Source organism: Mauremys reevesii, linkage group 4, assembly GCF_016161935.1.
Source record: "Mauremys reevesii isolate NIE-2019 linkage group 4, ASM1616193v1, whole genome shotgun sequence".
NCBI lineage: Eukaryota > Metazoa > Chordata > Testudines > Geoemydidae > Mauremys > Mauremys reevesii.
This window is the reverse complement of record NC_052626.1, coordinates 132,308,225-132,315,574: the sequence shown is the minus strand read 5'-3', so window position 1 is coordinate 132,315,574 and position 7,350 is coordinate 132,308,225.

Here is a 7,350-nt window from a genome sequence, read left to right as displayed (position 1 = left end):
ACAATTGATTTGGCAAATAGAAATCCTGGAACTGGCTCCGTGGTGTATTTAATGAGGTGGCTAATGGGAGGTGTAAAGCAGGCAGTGTCAGGGTGGGCTGTAGGGATTAGCATGGTTCTTTTTCTTTTCCTTTTCAGTGAAAAAATCTATGCCTTGCTGCCCTCCAAAACATACATTAGCTGATTCTTTCTATTCTTCTCTCTTTAAGCTCTTCCTTCCAGGAGGAATACTTGGGAGCTGGCAGATTTTCCTTTTCCCCTCCATCAGAATGCCACATTGGGCCTCCCAACTTCCTCATGATGCTGGCACAGTCGGCTCTGATGCCATCATCCCCCGTGTATGGACCTGAGGCCCAGCAGGCCTTCTGCACACACCATTCGCCTGGCTGTAGCTGCCACAATCTGCCCTTTCCTTTACCCTGCTGGGAGGCTGCTGGCTTCCTGGCTGCCTGGAACCCCCTCCTATCTCAGAGCCCTGTTGTTTTCACCATATGGAGTTTTGCAATTAAGACGAGATATATATTTATAGATAGGATTGTTGTAGCTAAATCTCATCTTTAAGGCATGAGAAACAACAGAAGGGTCTACCTGAGCCCAGGAGCTGGGCGACACCTTTATGAAATGCAGAAGCGGGTGACTTTGGTGGCCCAGGCAGTCGGTGGGGCTGTGAGCTGGGTTGAGTATTGGGGGGTCACTAGATGTTTTAGTTCTTGACAAGTGCCCGGCCCCTGCTGAGGAGAAACCAGAAATGGCAGCAGGTGCTACCAGTGAGGACTGAGGTGTCTTGACAGCGGAGTAGCGGGGGTGGGACTGGAAAAGCGAGGAAACAGGTTGCATGTCGTGGCTGAGTCACAGAGCCTAAGCTGTGTAGGGGAAACTTGTCTCTCGCCTACGTGTACTGCTCTCTGCCCCTCACTTCTAGACGCATCCCAACATTTAGTTTTAAAAAATTAAGAGAAGACTTGTCTGTGTACGGGAAAGGGGGTGGGGGAAAATCACAGTATTTATCTGTGAATGTTTTGCCTGTATTCTCTGCAATCACCTTCCCTTTGTACTGAAGGTGGGTTGGGCATTGACTACAGTGAGCACCACATCTGTTTTCGCTAAAAGCCTTCAGTTACCTGGCCAACATCTTGCCATCACCATTCAAGCCAATGAATCTGTCTGACAGTGGAGATGAAATCTAGCCACCTTGGGCGGGAGCAGTCACTCTTATAACCTCAGCCACTTCCTTTGCCTGACCCCTCGATTTGTTACTGTCAAATTCTCAGGTCCTCCAGCTCTTAAGGACTGTTTGTACCCTGAGCTCTGTTTGGAGTGACACCAGGAGGCTCCCTTGACCTGTTCCTTTCTCTTCTCTGTCACGAAAAGCTCTCATTTGGAGAGAGAGAGAGAGAGACACACATACATACATACATTTGCAGGAAAGCCCCATAGTGATTAAAGTGCATGGATCACACAGAGATGGTGCATCAGTTATCCAGTGTCTAATATAAGGAATATCTAAGGGCTTGTCTACACTTGAAATGCTACAGCGGCACAGCTGTAGTGCTTCAGTGTAGACGCTATCTAGGCGAAGGGGAGGGGTTACCATATCGACATAAGTAATCCAATTCCCCAGGAGGCAATAGCCAGGTCAAGAGAAGAATTCATCCATCAACCTTGTGCTGCCTACACCAGATGTTAGGTCAGCTTAACGGCGTTGTTCCGGGGGGTGGATTTTTCACACCTCTGAGTGATGTAGCTGGGTCACCCTAACTTTGTAGTGTCGATCAGGTCTTAGAAACATGAAAGGACTATCATGCCTAGTTCAGGACACTCTTGCATGTCCCATGCATGTTCCTTGCACTCTCTCAATGTGTGGAGAGTAAGGAGCTAAGACCAGATTTACACTAAACAGTTAGGTCAACCTGCCTATGTAATTTGGGGTGTGAAAAATCCACCCCCTGAGTGACACAGTTAACCAATGTAACCCCCGGTGTAGATAGTGCTAGGTTGACTGAAGAATTCTTCTGTTGACCTAGCTGCTGCCTATAGGGGAGGTGGATTAATTACAGCAACAGGAAAACCCCTCCCATCGCTGGTGTGTCTACCCTGAAGCGCTTCAGCAGTGCTTCTGGGCTGCTGCAGTGTTTCTAGTGATGACATAAGATTCCTTCCAAGGGGGTAATAAAAAAAAAGCCACCCTCTGGGTATGCAAACAGCTGTGGCACAACAGACTAAAGGACTAGTTAAACAACACATGGAGATCAACCAGTTCAGCACGTTGTCTGTAGCTCAGCCGTTCTGCCTGGGCAAGAATCTTGTTCGTTTTGTCACATGCAAATAATATCAAGGTAGCCACATGCCCCCATGCTGTAGATCTCTGTGGGCCGAGTTGGGCCTGAGGGGGTGCACCCAAAGCCCTCTGAAATCAATGAGAATCTTTCCACTGACTGCCGCGGGCAACAGGTCAGATGCCTTGGCTGCCCTGACTCTGTTATTTAGAAAGAAAGCTGCTGCCTGCTCCTGCCGCTTCACTTTTCACACCAGCTGCTTGGGCCTCTGGCAGGTTCCATACAGGAAAGGAAAAGGGCCGAGGAGCAAAGTAAATGGAATACAGAAATCCAGGAAATTAAAAATCTCTGGCTCCAAACAGAGCAGGAAAGTAGCAGCAACGTAAGTAGCCCAGCTGCCGGGAAGGTGCTGCCATCCAGTTGTAGCACCTCCCCTCAGTACACCTCTGAACGCAGAAAGAAAAGGGGGGAACATTCATTTGAGTCCAAGGCGCTCGGGGACAGGGAGTGGATCCAGCTGTGCTCAAGGACCGTGCTGCTGAGTGCTTTGCAGGACGTCCCTGGGTATGTCTCAGAAGGAGGTACCGTGGCGGGCGGAGTAGGGAGGCTGCTTTCTTTCATGCACCTCTGGCATTGCTAGTGATGCTTCTAAGTGCTACAGGTGAGGACAGACCCTGTTGCTCAGGGGTGTCGGCGGTGATCTCCTGAGGCTATTGGCATCAGGAGGGCTGCATCTCGGCTGCTGTCAGCTGAAGGGAGCAAGGTCTGAAGCAGTAAATTGCCAAGTGCTGCTTGGTGTGACAGGCCTCCGCAGTTCCAGCAGGTGTCACGTGGCTCAGACATTGAATTCCCAGTCACACAGCGAGCGCTTGTCTTTCTTACAGACTCCAGCAAGCAGCCCTGTAGGGCCAGGCTTTCGAACTGAAGATAACAATCATCATAATAATAATAATAAAAAAGCCTCCTAAAACCCAGACTCTGAGCCCACAACTCCCTGCAAACAAGCAGGAACAGACTGCAGGCATCATGCAGTGAGTATGTGCACTTTGGGAAAGCCAAGAAGCAAGTGCCCTATCAGCTCTCCCATAGCTGCCGTGGGGGTCGGATCCAGCTCCCATGAGAGCCTTCCCATTGACTGGAATGGGAGCTAGATCAGACCCTAATATCTTCTACAGCCTCTTTCATCCCAAAACACCTGACAGCTTTGCAGGCATCATCTTTGCAAGCCACTGCAAATGCAGCCAGTTCTGGGGAGGAACCTCACAGCAGCTTAACAGTGTATGCTCAGAGTTTAGGACAGGGAATGAAGGGGAATATTATATCCCATTAGAACTGCAGGGGGAAATTAGTTAATGCCCTGGTATTCAGCGAGAACAGCAGGTTTAACAATCCCTCCCTTGTGAAAAAAATCCATGGGCTCTTCAGTAGGAACATAGAGATTGCCAGGCTGGGTCAGATTTGAGGTTTATCTAATCCATGATCCCATCTCTGACAGTAGTCAGCACCAGCTGCTACAGAGGAAGGTGCAAGAACCCCACAGAAGGCAGGTGGGCTAATCAGTGACTACAAGTGGCTAAGATGTTGGTTTTACATCTCACCCACAAGACTGGGACTGGACCTGGAGCTGTCCTGAATTCTAGGAGGTAAAGTTACATCTTTGCCTTAAATGCCCAGCTATGCCACTTGGGCAAGTCACTTTGTTTCTCTTGTGGTAGAGAAGAGACAGGGCTGCGTTATAATGGGTATACATGTGGCTCTCTCTGAATCCCAGACTGGTTGACACATCTTGTGCTGCCTAATGTCACGCCCTAAATTCTGGCCTGGACTCCACATTCATAGAAGGGGCTGTTGGCAACACTACGGTGGGGCATTGCTTTCTCTGCAGCAGTGGGATAATAATACCCACCTTGCAAAGTGCTTTGAGATCTACAGGTGGAAAAAGCCATTAACAAGAAATTAGCGCGGCTGACTTCTGCTTGCTCCCCAGCCTCAGGAATAAAGAGAACCACTCAAAACCTCTTCTTACATCCACACACTTCTGACATCAGCAGCTCCATTTGCAGAGATTATTCCCCTACCGCGCCCAGCAAAACACATCAGCGATGGGGAGACATTACAACTCAAACACGAGCGTCTCAGGCGGCTCTTCCCACTTCAGAGTCGCTTCCCCTTTCTCCCTGCAGTCACTTTTTGGCACAGTGCAATAAAACAGTAAATGACTTTGCATGCTACCTACAGGCATCTTCAGTTCCTAATTAAGAAATAATGAGGCACACTTCATTCTAGGCTGTGTAACACATAAATGACAACCAGCAGGCTCCCTCCCCATCCCCTTCTACCACCCATCTCAGTTTTATCTCAGCTAAGGAATTAATCTTCCTGGCTCCTTGCTCTCATTTTCACAGGGCAGAGAGTGTGAACAATGGGCAAGTTCCTGTTATATCAATGGGTGACGGAGGCTGGAATGGTCTGGAAACCTTGCGCGATTGCTCTACTCTGTTCAGATTCTGAGACCACGGCCATCACCATGGCACATGATAGGCAAAGAGACTCTCTGTCCTTCTCTCAGAGGCTCTCAGTACCCGCCTAGATTTCCTGCATGCTGTGACCTTGGGGGGGGATGTGTCAGTGGGAAATCCAAGTGTGCTTGACATCTTTGCAAGTGAAGCCACTAATATGGTGCCTAAATATGGACTCAGGTGCCCAACTTTAGGCACCTTGTGTTTGAAAAACGTGGCCTTTGTCTTTTCTCTCTTCTGTGGGTAAGAAGAGGGATTGGCTTGTTAGTCGAACGCAACATCTATTCACAGCGGCGGAGGGGAGTCCTACCATGGACATTCTTTGTTTCCATTGTTGTTTGGGGGCAGAGGTTAACCCTTTAAGAGCTCCAAGTCTGGGCCTTGCCTGGCCGGAGAGGAGGGAAGTTTGGCCTCTGAACAATGCTTTGCCTCAGGGGAAATATGGAGGGATGGGAGTTCATGTCTCCCATCAAGGCAGGTCTCACAGCCCATTGTTATTTGTATTATGGTTGCACCTAGGGCTTCAACCAAGATTGGAGCCTGTTGTGCAAGGCTCCGTACAGATGCAGAGCAAGGGCAGTTCCTATCCCGACAAACCCCCAGTCTAAGGGCTGGGCTACACTGGAAATGTACATCGGCATAGTAAAAACCCACACCCCTCAGAGACATAGCTAAGCTGACCTAAACCTGGACAGTGCTAGGTCAATGGAAAAAAATCTTCTGTCACCCTAGCTACCACCTCCTGGGGAGGTGGATGAACTGCAGCAATGGGAGATCCCCTCCCGTTGGCATAGTGTGTGTCTACACTGAAGTGCTACAGTGGTGCAGCTGCAGCACTGCAACTGTAGCATTTTCAATGTAGACGTAGTCTAAATGAGCAAGAGAAGGGAAGGGTTATTATCCCCACAGGAGGGGGCAGTCCTCAGCTGATGTAGCTTCCTATGCAACCCTCCCCTCTCCTGGCCGCGGTGTAGGGGTGTGTGAGGAGGAGCAGGAGGGGGACTGGCAGGAGCAGGATGCACGCTAGCAATCACCACCCGTTTTGTGTGGTTACTTGAGGCTGCTCTAAAGAGCACTGGAGCTGAGGCTAGTGCAGAAGCAGCCTCAAGATCACCCAGACACCTTGCTCTCCCACGATCTCTCCACACCCTCCACCCTTCCTGCCCTGAACATGATGGAGGAAGAGTCTCTTTTCAGGCAGACGCCTCTGTAAGTGGCAGCAGTAAGGGAAGCGGGAAGACCAGAAAAAAAAAAAAAAAAGCACCTGGCAGTTTAATGGGATTATTGCGCTCTGAGCAGCCCAGCAGGAGCCCTTAAAAGGAAGTTTGTCAACAGGAGCACAAGTGCATCTTGTGCAGTTTGCTGAGGTCTCTCTCCGTCTCCCCCTCCCTCTCCCTTTCCCCTTTGCTGCAGTTTATCTCTTCGCAGGGAGACTAAAGTTTATCAGAGTTCAACTCGATTACGCCAGCCATATGTTTGTGAGGCCTCAGCCCCGCGCAAGGGGAGGCGATGCTGTAGCAGTCAGCACAACGCGGGCCTGGGGTGATCCATCACTGCTCAGAGCTGTAATGTGACTGGGACGCTGCTGCTCTTGCTGCATTTCTGCAACAGAAGCCGAGAACTGGCAGGAGAGGAGGCGGGAAGGGTGGGGATTAGCAGGTTCCTGCACGTTTCCTTCACTGCGCAGGAAACACTCCAAAGGGGTGCCCTGTTTCTATGGGTCCAGATCCTGAGAGGCACCACACCACTTATTTCTACCTAGGAGAGCTCCGCCCCAGCATGGCCAATCCTGGGCAGGGCCAGGCTGGGACAGTAGAGGGGCTGCTCAGGTGTTCTTAGCCAGGGCCAACAGAGGCCCAGGTGGGATGAAGAGCTGATGCCAAAGTGTAACGATGCAGGTTCTGGCGGGACCCAACTGAGAGTGCCAATTATGGACAAATTGCTTAAAACAGGGCAGTTACCGCCCAAGGCTGGGGTTTTTCCATCTCTAAGGCAAACCAAACCAGCCAGACAAAGAGGACTTTGGGTTCAGTCCACTGGCTAACCACAAGTCACACAAGCAATCAGGGTCATTGCAAGGAAGTTTTGCGCCGTAGGTGAAACTTCCACCTCGCCCCCCCCCAGCCCTGCAGCAGCTCCCCGCCTCCGCCCTGAGGCGCCGCCCCCGCGGCAGCTCCCCCTCCTGCCCTGAGGCGCCCCCCCCACGGCAGCTCCCCACCTCCTGGCCCAGGGAGCCGTGCGGTACCTCCCCACCCCAGCTCACCTCTGCTCCGCGTCCTCCCCGAGCACGCTGTCCCCGCTCTAATTCTCCTCCCAGGCTTGCTGCGCCAAACAGTTGATTGAGAATTAGAGCAGGGGCAGCGTGCTGGGGGAGGACGCGGAGCAGAGGTGAGGAGCCCTGTGGCAGCCCCCCCTGCTCTGAGGCACCCCCGCGGAAGCTCCCCACCCCCTGGCCGTGTGCCGCAAGCCTGGGAGGCGGGAGAAGCGAAGCAGTGACTGCGCGGTGGAACCCCCGAGCTGCCGGCGGCGTGCTGACCCAGGGGAACCCCTGGGCTG